The 14,780-nt window shown below is 35.3% G+C and overlaps 2 long non-coding RNA genes across 2 annotated transcripts; both read left to right on the forward strand.

The window, feature by feature from the left end:
- The first annotated feature begins 706 nt into the window (after nt 1-706).
- On the forward strand, nt 707-3,450 carry LOC110771945 (uncharacterized). Its single transcript, XR_015836730.1, has 3 exons — nt 707-968; nt 1,328-2,541; nt 3,110-3,450. It is a non-coding gene; the product is annotated as an uncharacterized LOC110771945 (long non-coding RNA).
- Nucleotides 3,451-9,026: 5,576 nt separating this feature from the next.
- On the forward strand, nt 9,027-10,560 carry LOC148293965 (uncharacterized). Its single transcript, XR_015836245.1, has 3 exons — nt 9,027-9,783; nt 10,065-10,141; nt 10,290-10,560. It is a non-coding gene; the product is annotated as an uncharacterized LOC148293965 (long non-coding RNA).
- Nucleotides 10,561-14,780: the final 4,220 nt, after the last annotated feature.

The following is a 14,780-nucleotide window of genomic DNA, read 5'->3' on the forward strand; positions in this document are numbered from 1 at the left end:
CCGCCTGGACTGATAAATTTGTGGGCCCCAAATCTACTTTAATTTAATTTTTTTATTTTTGCTGGAAGCCCACGTGATGGGCAATGCATGCTGGGCCCGCTGACAAGTGGGAAAATCTGATTTCCTTTTCCTTTATTAATAGCCAACGGCTACTTTTTCAACAAATATGTTATGCTTTTTCTTTTTTTTTAATATTCCAACAGCTATAAAAATATGTTGTACTTGTTTTTATTTTAAAGTGAAATTCTATTATGTTTTGGAATTTTAATTTTTTTAGGTTAAAATGTTTAGAAAATTAAATCACGAGTATTGAAACAAAAATAATGTCAAGAAAAATTAACAAGAAAAAAAATTTAAAGGTTAATCATTCTTAAACAATTTAATAAAGTTGCGGACTCAAATTATGAGTCTGCAAGGTTGGAGGAAAAAAAATTTTGAGTCCTAAAAATACATGAATAGTTGTATTTTGGTAGGTGAAAATTTGAGTTTAGCCCCAATATGGTTGGAGATGGTCTAAGGATCATTTGTGTCACAAAAAAAAGTTAGGGACCAAAGTGATAATTTCGCAAACCTCAGGGACCTTTTGTGATAAAAAAAACCTTTATAATTTTTTCCCCCAAATTTTTCGCGTGCCGCCCTTTTTTCACCAAATTTAAGTTTGGTGCGTCTTTTTTTTGGGGTCATATTCTATCTCCAATCTCTAATTCGCTCTCTCAGATCTCTTCATTCTCAAACTTTGCAAATTTCTCTCTCTCTCTCTCTCTCTCTCTCTCTCTCTCACATCAAATCCCATCGAAACCCTCCCCCTCTTTCTGTGGCTTCTTCTCTGTCTCCCTCTCTCACAATCTATGGCTTCTCTCTCACCGGAACATTCAGGAGCTTCAACTCCTCATCAGCTACAAGACAATTGCTCGAGGCCAATGGCTTCGAAGGTGAAGGCTGCGTGACAATTCCTAAAGTGCGATTTTGTAAAGCTCTAACCTCCATGCTTGATACAAAGTTTTGGTATCAGTTTAGGATTGATTTGAATTCTAGATGTCTGTAGCTTGCTTTGATTGAATTTGGGTTCTAGTTGTGCGTTAGTATTTAGAATTTTTATTTTTGTTTTATTTTCAGAGAGTAATTACGATTTTGTGAAAATTTCTCATCCTGGTTATTATTTGGTTATTATCAGTAGCTTAAGAATACAACACTCCAAACTTAATTTTCTTTGGTGGGCACTTCAATCATCGTTTTGTACTGGTTGGGCATGTGTGCTGGAATTTTAGTTCTAGCTTGAAATTTTAATTTGATATCTTATTCCCTGACATTTTATTCTTTGATGCAGCTCTTAATAAAGATGAGTTACTTCAAATGGTGAGATTTGGTGCTGAAATGGTGTTGCTCATATGCTTGCACAATTGTCTAAGGCCTTCGAGATAAATTTTATGGCTTAATATCTATGTTTGCACCAAAGCAGGTGGAACTTTCAAGAGAGTGTTTTTGATTGATCATATCTTTTAGTAGCTTTGATTGCATCTCTTTTTGCACCATGTAGAGTTTAATTAGCTTTGGTTATGTTTCAGAAATGTATCAAATATCCCTTTTCAGTTTCTGTTTTCACATAATCTGTTTTCACATAATCACCATCCCTGTTTTTCAAGTATTTCATGTTCTGTTATTGACTTCAAGCGTATAATATTGCATTTCGTGTTCTGTTATTTCATGTTTTGTTCACCAAAAGTACTTAAGCCATTGCTTCTACTGTTTCTATCAGAGCTGCCGAACTTGGTATTAATCTTGCTATTGCAGATATTGTCATTCTTTATGACAGTGATAGGTATTAATCGTGCACTGAGATGATACATTTCCAGCTATGCATTGATGGCTTTGGTTGCCCTGCAAATTTGGTAATTATTGTTGGAAATCCCTCCTTAGTGGAGGAATAGTTTTTGTCTTAATGATGATGCTTTTGGTAGGAGATAAGGTGCAATGATGGGTGAGGTTCTTTGACCAACATTATTGTTTCCTTGGACATGCGGCTGGTTACTTTGCATGCACGTGGGCTGTTTTTTGGAGTTGAAAAATCAGCCATTCTTTTATGGTTTATAAAAGGGAAGGGTGCATGCATGTGGTATTTTAATTTTTTTTTTTTAAACTTGCTAAACAGAGTATGAGAAGAGTATCAGAAGAAAGGTTTAGAGTATCACAGAATCATCATCCCTGTTTTTCTTAATTTTTTGCTGGCTCATCTGTTTTCACAGAAATGTATCATTTGCTTGTGTTATGTTGCTGGCTCATCTGTTTGGTTTTTTAATTTTTTTTAAACTTACTAAACATAGTATCAGAAGAAAGGTTTAGAGTATCACAAGAAATGTTTCTGGTTTCAATTATGTGTCCTTTGTATTACTTACAACATCTCTCTCTCTCTCTCTCTCTCTCTCTCTCTCTCAGATAGAAACCAGAAAGACGCTTTTTTATTTGGGTGAAAACCCTAACTGGAAAGTCCATCACTCTTGAGGTTGAGACCATATTGTCATACAAGAAAGGAAAGATCCAGAGGTACTGTTTCTCTCTCTTCCTCTTTCTCTTCCTCACTCTTTGCTGTGGAAGATACTTTGAATCGAGAAACTTGAAAGATAGCAATTCACGTTGCTGCCCCAATTTGATTAGGACGAAAGTATGGATGATTCTGATGTTGCTGATGATGATATCTTTAGTATTTAATTGTTTTTGGTTGTATAGAAAACAAAGACGAAAAATTTGATTTTGAATGATTTAGGTGATTATTTCATAGGGGTCAATGCTAAGTGATTATCTTTTAGTCTTGAATATGGGTGATCTGACAAGACATATTGAATTTCTATTATGTATCTTGCAAATAAGTGGGTAATATGGATTTGGGTATCTAATTCTGTATCTTTTTTTTAAGAAAGAGGTATCCGATTGTGTATCTGAATGTCTTGATAACAGTGTGAATAGTATGGATTTGGGTATCATATGAGTATCTTTTATGCTCTTTCCGGTTATTCAAGTGCTTGTTTTCAAGTCAATTACAGTTTTTGTATCTTTCCCATTTCTTTCAGCAGTCATTTATTTGAATTTTTGTTCCTATATGTTCCCAATGCAGTGAAGTTAGGGATGATGAAGCTAGGAATTTTCTGGTCAAATCAGAGCCAAAGATGGAATGAGTGCTTGAGTGCTTTAATTGGTGTCTTGTGGCTATTTGTCGAGAGTTACATCACATTATGATACAATAAACACATATCTATATGAGTATCATAATGTGTTTATTGTAATGTGGTTTTGTATCATAATGTGTTTACATCAATGCTACAATATATAGATGTATGATTATGGCTGAATGTTTAACTGCCTCAGTTTTGAACTTGAGAGGTATTACCAATCGTGTGAACACACATGCAACACTGTTTTGTTTTGATTACGGTGATGTGAATATATTAGCAATTCAGTCTGAAGACAGAGGTGCATGTTGTTTATGAAGGAATAATATTGAGATGAGTTGAAAGCCTCAGATACAAGGCCATGTGTATTGATTGTCATATAAATATTGGTTATAAGAGACAGGAATATTCTGTTTGTCAGACTATACAATAATAGTTTATAGAAAGCTAACTATACACCAATAAAGCTAACTATACACCAATAGTTTACTAATAGTGCAAAGCATAATCATGACAGAGGAATAATAGTGCAAAACATAATCAGGACTCATTATGCATATTCTGTTTATCAGTTTAATTAGAAAGGTTTTGTTTTTTTAACTTGAGAAGCCGAAGAAAATATGTACATACAATATTGTCATACAATAACCGTGATACAATATGAGAAGGGTGGATAAAAGGATGTTATGCCATATTGTCATACAATAACCTGAAAGCACTTCCCAATGTACATATGTGAAAACAAAATGTAGTAGTCGTTTGGGTTTTACCCCTTACTAGTTGATCAGTTTACAAACAGAATATTGAAAGTGATTCCCCATGTATCCCAGTGGTGGGTTTGGGATTGGTTTCGGTTTCTTTGTCCTTGGTTTCGATTTCTTGATCAATTTACAAACAGAATATTGAAAGTGATTCCCCATGTATCCCAGTGGTGGGTTTGGGGTTGGTTTCGGTTTCTTTGTCCTTGGTTTCGGTTTCTTTATCCTTTAATCGTGAGACTCAAGACGACATGGTTGATTTCAACATAGCTTCTTGTTGCTTTGGTTAATTTTCTTGTCCTTGCTATTTGACTAGTTTTGTCCTCTTGTTGCTGTTCTTTCCATCTTTTGAGTTTATCTGGAAAAATTCATAAAAATACTAATGAAGACTTCTTGGTAAAAAAAATAAAAATAAATTATGAAGCTTTAGTGAATAGTAAAACAAGCGATGTTGAAGCTCTATTGAATCATTTAGGAAACATATTTTGAATTTATTTGAAAATATTCATAAAAATACTAATGAAGACTTCCGAGTGAAAAGAAAATTATGCAGCTTTAGTGAATAGTAAATCAAGCGATGTTGAAGCTCTATTGAATCGTTTAGGAAACATACTTTGAGTTTATCTAAAAAAATTCATAAAACTAATGAAGACTTCTCAGTCAAAAAATAAAAATAATATTTGCGAAGCTTTAGTGAATAGCAAATCAAGTGATGTTGAAGCCCTAGTGAATCATTTTGATGCGTTTATGAGAAACACATTTAAGCAAGACAAAAAAAAGAGGGTGAAGTTTATGAACTCAAAACACATAATCAACTGTTAAATCTTTGTGAGCACATGCATCAAAGGCAGCTGAACTAAATGGCATGTTTGAAATTGGATAACTTGCCTGCATAAAAAAAGAAAAAGCAAAGAAAAGTACAACATATTAATCAAACTTCCAAATAAGTATAACAACATGAAAGACGAGTAACAATAAAGACATACAAATTTAGCAATGCAGAATATGCAGAACCAAGCTACGATCCATGGTCTTATTTAGGCACTATTTAAAACTAAAGTATGAACTCCTGATATCCATCAGATGCTTGGAGAAAGACTTGCAAGAGAAACGTCCTGAAGGTTCCAATCTCCAACTCTTGATATCCCTTCTATTTGGACTCAAAACAATAGCTTCCAACCTTGAAGATCATCTATTTAACTTTTCAATTAACAACAAAGTGGTAACCATTTATGTTGTAACATGAATTATTTCTGTTTTTCCTTTTCAATTTTAGGAATTCTGTACCGCTTAACAAAGAACCTAATCTGGAGAATACAATTCCTTCACATCTCTGCTTGAAACAAAAGGGAAAAACATATGCCCACAGAGTCGACACAAAATATTCCCAAAGTCGAAATCATGAAATCTTAACAGCAAATAAAAAGGAAAGTGGACATTTAATGAAAACAACGGGGAAATAGAAATTTTCTTCACTCACTTCATCGGCTCGAAGACCAAACAACAGGCAATACTGTCACTCTTCAATGATTCCACAAACTATAACATTAAAGGAAATAAATCAAATAATAATCACAAGTTTCCTCAGTTCATACTAGAAATCATTTCTCTAGGAAACCCAATAGAATTTTTTTATTTTCTTTACAAATAAACCAAATATGACGTTGCCTTGCCTTTGGAGCTAGTAACCAGGAGAGGTAAGACCCAGAAAGAGCAGTTTCTTGAACTTTTGGGTTTCAGAGAAACATAAATTTTAAAAAATTCAACCCCAAGCAGAATCATAATGCCTACCCACCAACAAATTAAACCAGAAAATTAAGCAATTGAAGCCAATTTATATTTTTGCAAACACAACTAGTACGGAGAAAGAGTAATCTTACCTACACAGAGAGGGAGGAGGAGCCCATATGTGTAAACCCAGAAAATCAAAGCCCTAAAATCCTAAACAGAAATTAAACATTAAGGAATGCAATAGAAAATGCAAAACATAATATCAAAGTTTGAAAATATAGACTCTCAAATAGATCTCGATATTTGAATTGTGATATGGAGAGAGAGAGAGAGAGAGAGAGAGAGAGAGAGAGGACGACGGTGAGGGAGATTGAGGCAGAGAAACTGAGAGAGCAAGACAGAGATGGAGAGAGAGAGAGAGGAGGAGGGAAACAGAGGGGGCAGGGAAAGAGAGAGGGAGTTCCAGAGAAAGGTATCGATTCTGACCAAAGAAACTAGGAGATGGTACTAAGAGGAGAATATGTTTGAGATGAACAAGAGGGAGTCTGAAAAAAATGAAATCAATAAAAAATCAAAAGGCGCGATTGGAAGGAAGAAAGGCGGGACTGGAAAAGGCGCGCCAGGGCATGTGGGGCTAAGGGGAACTGCAGCGTACCCAATTCTATTGTAAGCTTGTTTCTTTCTCTCTAGCCGTTCAGATCAGATTGGTGGCTGAGATTAATTCCTCACATAAAGTTCTCACTTAGTGGTTCTTGCTAGAGAAGCGCCCCAAAACAAATTACCCATTAATTCTCAAAAGTCCAAAATATTTGATGGGTGGTCCAAATAAATTATGTGGTTAATGGATCAATTTTTAAATCCTCAAAACCATATGTGAGTAAATTAATGGGCTCATTAAAATGCCTGTTAATTTTCTTTGTACATTGACAATAAACAAATATGGTACAAAACCATTCCAAATTTTCTCATGGGTCATCTACTCGTACAAATTTGAATGAGATCAAATTTAAATCTCTCAACCACAAACTCTGTCAAGGGGTCATTCATTCCTTGAAAGTTCAATCAAATATTCTGAACTACGTTCGGTTTGATTCCGCCAAGGATACATAGGCAATTTGGAAATTCAATCCAGATACAACCGCAAGTCCAAACAGAATCCCTGGTTTACCTTAACCAAATTCGCCCCAAACACTTTTCCAACCACAAAATCAAATTGAATCCTTGGTCCAACCACATTCATCCAAATTCCATAAAATATTTCTCACACCACAAATTCTTTCAAGGGGTCATTCATTCCTTGAAAGTCCAATCAAATTCTCCAAAGAACTACAAAAGGCTTGATCCCCCAAAGGGGGTATGTAGGCAGTCTAGGGTTCCCTGGATGCAGCCATAACATCAAATCAAATTCCATTATTTATTTCATTCTTCACATTAGAATCAAAGGGTGTTCTCTTTTCAAAGAGATTATAATTAAGAGATATTTTCATCTTGAATGGGTCGCACTCAATTAATAACAAAAACTCTTATTGGTAAATAAGAGTGAGATTATGTTGGGTGAATTTTTAATTACGTTATTACATTTTTTACCTAACAAGCCACATCATCACTTAACGCCTCTTTTGATGGCCTGGGTAACTAAGTATTTAATTTGTAAGTTTTTCGTGAGTTCAGGTATCTACGTGCAAAAGTTTAAAGGTTGAGTACTAATTTGAAACGACCCCCAAAATTTAGGTACTTTTATGTGGTTAACCCTAACTTTTTTTTTTTTTTGGGTTAGTGCAAGTGGTGAGGTAGAGGAGTAACAAAATGAATTAGGATAATTAGGATTATGATAGAATTCCCTTTAATGTAACCAAAAAGCTTATCAATAATTTATCATAATTAACAAATTTTAGTAAATTACTAGCTAACCTCTCCACATGTACTCATGCGCTTGTGAATAGGCTTTTCTTACTAAGGGTTCATAGTTCAATTTGTTAAGAGCATTAACTCTTACACTTAGGTTCTTTTATTTTATTTTTATTTATTTTTGTAATCCTACTCCCCAAATATCACTTAACATAAACTTCTCTTATGGCACATAGTTTAATTGCAAAGAACAGTTGAGTGGAAGTGTAAGGAAAATATGAAAAAAGTGAATAACTTAAGTGATTACTGAATATTGTAGTTGATGGGTGAATAATACTTTATAAAAAATTTATTTTATAATATATATTTTTTACCCTTATATGATAAATAATTATCTCTTTAGCATATTAATCAATTGAAGGGCATTTTATGGGATTTTGAATAACTGAATTTTTTGTAGTGGTATTTTACTTTTTTGACCAGTAAATAAAAATTGTTCTAAATTTAACTCCACTGTATTCTCCTTTTGTAATTAGTGAATTTCCTTGTTGTCTTTGAACTAGATGTAGGCTATAAGCCGAACCAGTATAAATCTCTATGTTATTTTGATTTATTTGCATATGTCGTATCTTGTCTTCTCATATCTGACACTTCCAATTCCGTGCACAACAATTTTGTTGGGAGACTTTTGTTTACATTTTCCCTCAATAATGCAAAAAAGGGAATTGTTGAGGAAATGACCGATTGCACCATGCTCAGAGTTGAATGTTTCAATGGGGTTGGATCAATAACCATCTATATATATAAGAAAGTGTGACATCCATGGAAGCATTAGGGGTGTCAATTTCCGACTCGACCCGTTACACGACTCGAAACCCGCACGGGAAAAACACGACACGAACACGACCCATTAATAAATGGGTAATTTTCGGGTCAACCCACCACTGACCCATTTATAAACGGGTGGGTTTCGGGTCAACCCGCCAACCCGTTTAAATACCTGTTTTAACCCGTTTATTAAATGGGTCGTGTCATGGGTCGTGTCAACCCGTTTACTACCTGCCAACCCGCGAAAAAAATTAAAGAAATTGAACCTTCAGCACACCCAATGGGTTTCGAACCCTAGCCAATTCCACCCCTCTCCTTGCTCCTTATCCATCTTGGTGTGGATAACTTTGTGATTATATGTTACAACATTTGATATTTATAATATCTTTACAAATTGATGAGCACTTAATTATTATATTTTTATCCCTAAATTATATTTGTTAGTAATTATTCATTATTATTTGAGTTAATTATGTATCTAGGGTTTAGGGTTTAACGTTTTAATCCCTAAACCCTAAACCCTAACTCTAAACCCTAAACCCTAAACCCTAAACTCTAAACTCTAAATCCTAAACCCTAAACTCTAATCCCTAAACCCTAATCCCTAAACTCTAATCCCTAAACCCTAAACCCTAAACCCTAAACCCTAAACTCTAAACACTAAACTTTAATCCCTAAACCCTAAACCCAAAACTCTAAACCCTAATCCCTAAACCCTAAACCCTAAACCCTAAACCATAAACTCAAAACTCTAAACTCTAATCCCTAAATCCTAATCTCAAAAGAAATTTCGTATAACTTATAAAATTTGTATCATGTCACTTTTTTAGCAGAGGTGCAATATTGACTAAGTATGAAAAATGGTTTTTCGGAATAATCATTTTTCTCGAGATAATTTTTGGCGGTTTTTGTTCCTTACACATCAAATAAGAAAACTTGATTTTATGAGATTTAAGTATGAAGTATATATTGACTTGATGAGCCATCTTTTTTAGCCTAAATCGTATTTTGCACTAAAACCGATTTTTCATATTTTGATTTGGTGGGAATTTGATTTTCTAGTATTTTTATTTGAATCCAAATGGGGGGTACTTCCTTATTTACATTGTAAACTTAAGTAAATGGAGTAATATAAAAATAAATGAAAGTAAAATGACAAAGACATTTACTTAAATGTTGGAGATGAAAATAAGGTAATCTGTATATTACAAAACCCATTTACTTTGAACCCTAATAACCTACAGCACAATATATAATGTAAACATTCTCTCTCTCACATTCCAAAACCTAACCCTAACAGCCGTCAGCTCCTTTCTCTCTCTCTCCGTCTCTGCCTCCCATCTCTCAGTCTCCGTCTCTGCCTCCCATCCTCTGCATCTCTCAGTCTCCGTCTCTGCCTCCCAGAGAAGAAGAGCTAAGCCTGAGACTGCTTTCCTCTCGGGAAATAATTATGGGTATTTTTTTCCTATCTTTTTCTTTCGTTTCCCTATGTTTGGAAGATCTTTGTCTTTCAATTCCTGTTCATTTAGATTTCTTTATTTTCTTGTTCCGAAGTTTTCTGGGCTTTAAACTTTTCGATTTATTATTAGCTTATCAATCGATTGGGGGTTCTATCATCAAGGCTTTTTATTCTGTTGTTATTAATTAAAACAAGGATTCACGTGTTGTTTTTGTTTGTTGATTGTATATGTCTATTACAAAAGTATGTATTTCCTTCACCGTTTGCTTTCTTTAGAAGCAGCAGATTTGCTACAGAAGTTGTCATTAGATTCTCAAACCAAGATCCTGGAAATTCCTGAGCCAACTAAGAAGGTACCATACATTTCAAACTGCTAATTTTCTGGGAATCAAAGAAAATATGGTTATTTGCTGAATTTAAGTGGAACTTGAAAAGCATACTGAAACATTCAATTATTTAATCTGATATGTGGTTCTAAGGTTAGTTGCTTTTTCAATGCAGCCTTCTGTTAATCAATATGGGTCTATTGATTCTGGAAATGCTGCAAATGGTCAGATCCAATCAGAGCGCTCCGTGACCTGATTTCATGGATCCATCTCTATGCTATCTCCCGAATGCTTATCCGTCTGCGTATTACAATGGTGGCTGAATATTTGAGTTGGGAATGTGATGTTGTATTTTATGTTGTAATATAATCAAAGATTTTTTTGTTTATGTTTGATTTGGATTTTAGACTGACTTTGAAGTTTTTAATTTTATTGTCATTTTGGAATGTTTGATTTGGCAGAATATTTGAGATGGTTGTTAGAATTTAAATTTGAAGCAACCAGGTTTTTAAACAGGTCATTAAACAGGTAGGTTACCTGTTTATGACCTAACCCAAGCAAGTTAATAAACAGGTTATTAAACAGGTAGGTTACTTGTTTATGACCTAACCCAACCTGTTTAGTAAACAGGTCATAAACAGGTCGTGTCGTGTCAACCCGTTTATAAACAGGTTGGGTTTGGGTTTGCATTTCCTGACACGATTAATAAATGGGTCGTGTTTGGGTTGGGGTTTCTTGACACGTTTAAAAGTTTGACACGACACGAACCCGACACGACACGACCCATTGACAGCCCTAGGAAGCATGGATGCGACTACACTCTTAATAAAGAGTAATAGAAGCATTTTTAAAGAGTACTTAATCTGTTGATACTTTTCTTTATAATGTTGAAAAATGTCCCAAATTTGGGTTCCCTCCCTCCATAAATAATAAAAAGATAATAATGTTTTGGAGAATTAACCACAAAAGATAATACGAGCATTAACCACGTTAAGAATTAGGTGAAATTATCTCCTCAGTGAAGGTCACAAGACTGACAAACTTTTCCGTTCAAAGGCATCGTTTACGAAGCAAGAGCTTCTTTTATACGACTTTTGCAATGTATGTTAAAGACATTATTCCAACATTGCATTAGCCCAAAGATTCTAGGGAGATTCACTATTATACCCAATATAGGAGCCTAAATTATAAAAATACCCTATATGAAATGGACTTTAGAAACACACCCAAAGCCCATTTACAACATAACAAAAAGACTTTTAACTTCTTTTAAATTACAAAACTGCTATTGATTTCTCAAAACAAACCCAATCCCAAAACATATAAAAAGACCCAAAACACTCAATAGGGCATCAAAGTAATTTAATAATAAAAATTCAATTCAATAATGCCAAACGTCATTTTTTGGGTTTGTTTATAGAAATTAAATAGTGTAGGGTTTATTTATAGTTTTAGTGCTAAGAATGGGTATTTGACTAAATATCTTAAGATTCTATTATGTGTGCCCTGATTACTAGTTTCGTATCCTTTCAAAAGAGCTATTTCATATAATTTTAAAAATAATTTATTCAAATTATAATTATGAGCGCTATTATTTGATTCTCGCTTATTAAAACAGTTATGGCTCATTCAGCAAAAAACTCATGATAGGTCCTGGAAACCGGTCCAAATCTGCCAAGGAGGACCAAAGATTTCCCACCTCTTTTTTGCGGATGACCTTATCCTTTTTGGGGAAGCGTCCATCCATCAAGCTCACTTGATGAAACGTTGTCTGGATGATTTCTGTCAACTTTCTGGCCAAAAAGTTAGCTTCGATAAATCTAGGATATGTGTCTCCCCAAACATCTGCTCTGACTTGGCCAACTCTATTGCTACCATAAGTGGCTCCCCCTACAGCTCTAACCTTGGAAAGTACCTTGGTGTCCCTCTTATTCACACTAGGGTGGACAAAACAACTTATCAAGAGGTCATTGCTAAAGTGCAAAAAAGGTTAGCTTCGTGGAAACATCACACCCTCTCTATGGCTGGTAGAATCACTCTTCTTCAATCTGTGACTGCTGCTATCCCTCTGTATACCATGCAAACTGTCAAACTGCCTATTTCTGTCTGTGATAGGCTTGATCAGTTGAACAGAAACTTTCTTTGGGGGCACACTGCGGACAAAGCCACAACTCATTTAGTGAATTGGGAAACTTCCTGCAAACCCAAGGCAGCTGGTGGATTGGGCATTAAGAATATGGCTTGGATGAACCAAGCTCTCTTGGCAAAATCCGGTTGGAGACTCCTTCAACAAGAGCAAGGGCTATGGGCTGAGGTTTTTAAAGCTAAATATTTAAAGCAGAGTGACATCTTAACTGCTAAGGCATCTAATTCCCATTGTTGTTCAAGTGCTTGGAGGGGAGTCTTATATGGTATTGCTCCTCTTTCTAAAGGCCTCAAGTGGAGAGTGGGTTCTGGGGATAATGTGAGATTTTGGACAGACAACTGGCTTAGCTGTGGCCCCCTCCAACAACATGCTCTCTTTGATCTAACTGAAGATATGCTCTAGTTGAATGTAAGTGATTTTCTAGATAATGGAACCTGGGAGCTTAACTGCTTGAGAGATTGTCTCCCTGTTAGTATTATCCAGATTATCCTAAGCACCCATGCTGGCTTCCCTGGTAGTGGAGTTGACAAAAATATTTGGAGGCTCACCCCTAATGGTGACTTTTCTGTTAAATCTGCCTATAATACTTTCTGTCTTGATGATCCCACGAGTAAGTGGGCTTGGGATTTTATTTGGCAGCTGCACCTCCCTCCCAAGACTAAAACCTTCCTCTGGCTTTTTTGCCACAAGAAGTTACTTACAAATGTTCAAAGGCATAAAAGGGGTCTCACTCAAATCCTGAACTGTCCTAGATGTGCTGCTCCTATGGAAACAATTGAGCACCTGTTTAAAGACTGTCCTATCTCTATTGCTACTTGGAATGGCATTGGGATTGATGTTGAGGATCTTGGCTCCCTTGACTTTGATGATTGGATCCTGCTAAATCTAAAGAATAAAAGGAAGGTTATTCATGGTCTACCTTGGCATCTGATATTCACGTTAACTCTTTGGTTTATTTGGAAATGGAGATGCAAAGGTGTTTTTGACCAAAACTTTACCTTGCATGCCGAACCAAGGCAAATTATTTTCCAGTATGCTGAAGAATGGTACTCTGCCAACAAACCAATTTTTGGTACCTCTATTCAAACTTTGACCCAGCTGTCTTGGAGTAGTCCCAGTCCTGGAAGCTGTAAGATCAACTCTGATGGTAGTCGGAATAACGCTACGGGTCATATTGGCGCTGCAGGTGTGTTAAGAGACACAACAGGTGGTTGGCTAAAGGGCTATTCTGTGAACCTGGGTATTGGCTCTGTCCTTGAGGCTGAATTGTGGGGTATTTTCTGGGGACTCTCCCTAGCTTGGGACTCTGGGTTCCGGACTGTGGAAGTAGAAAGTGATTCCAAGGTTGCAGTGACTCTTCTCAATACCCTCACTACTTCTAACCACCCCTTTTTCAGCATCATTAATTGCTGCAAACTAAAGATGGATGCTAATTGGAATTGCTCAGTTAGACACATTTTTCGGGAACAGAACTGTGTTGCTGATGCTCTGGCTACTAAAAGCTTTGGTTTTAACCCAGGTCTGCATATTTTTAATGAGGCTCCTGCTTGCATCTCTGACTTCTTGGCTGCTGATTCAAGGGGAGACCCCAGGTCTCGTCCTTTTTTCTTTTAGTTGGCTGTTTTGTCTTTTTGGGCGTTAGCCCCCTATGCTACCAAAAAAAAAAAAACAGTTATGCCTCATACTTAGATATCCAAAGCCACTACCTGCTTAGTGGGAAAAAGATGAAAGACTCATCAAAGAGATCAGCAATAGTTTTGAACATACCATGTTCAATAAATTGGAACTTGAATACTTTAGTGTAAATGCATAAAACCGAATATTGAAGTTTTAATATATATATATATATATATATATATATATATATATATATATATATATATTTCGCTTTTATTGAGGGATTCCTCAAATAAGACAAACTTTAGGATACTCTACGAATTGTTTTTTTCAACGATTCAAACCATCTATTTTTTAGGTCTTCTTTCATAGTGCTTCAAGAAAGTACTAAAATTTCAATAATTCAATTGAGTGGTCAAATGATATCGGATTCAAGTATTTTTTGTAGAGATGATCTTTGAATGAGTATCTACAAAATAGACGGTTTGAATTAGTGAAATACAATACGGAGTGAGCCCTACAAAGGTGTCTCTCAAATAAGCTTATTTGAGGGATCCCTCAATTGAATCTCCCTATATATATACATTTGAGTACTTTAAGAGGCAAGTATCGTACCAAATTATAGCTCATTGTTTATTAGGGCATCATTTATGAAGCCAAGGGTGTCTCTCAAATAAACTTATTTGAGGGATCCCTCACTTGAATCTCCCTATATATATATATATACACACATTTGAGTACTTTAAGAGGCAAGTATCGTACCAAATTATAGCTCATTGTTTGTTAGGGCATCGTTTACGAAGCACTTGGCCAACTTCGATACAACTTTTGCAATGTAAGTTAGAGACCTTATTCCAGCATTGCATTAACCCATATATTTTTATTCCTTTATTTTTGCCCTTG

Source organism: Prunus avium, chromosome 6 (assembly GCF_965620075.1).
Source record: "Prunus avium chromosome 6, drPruAviu1.hap1.1, whole genome shotgun sequence".
Classification (NCBI taxonomy): Eukaryota; Viridiplantae; Streptophyta; class Magnoliopsida; order Rosales; family Rosaceae; genus Prunus; species Prunus avium.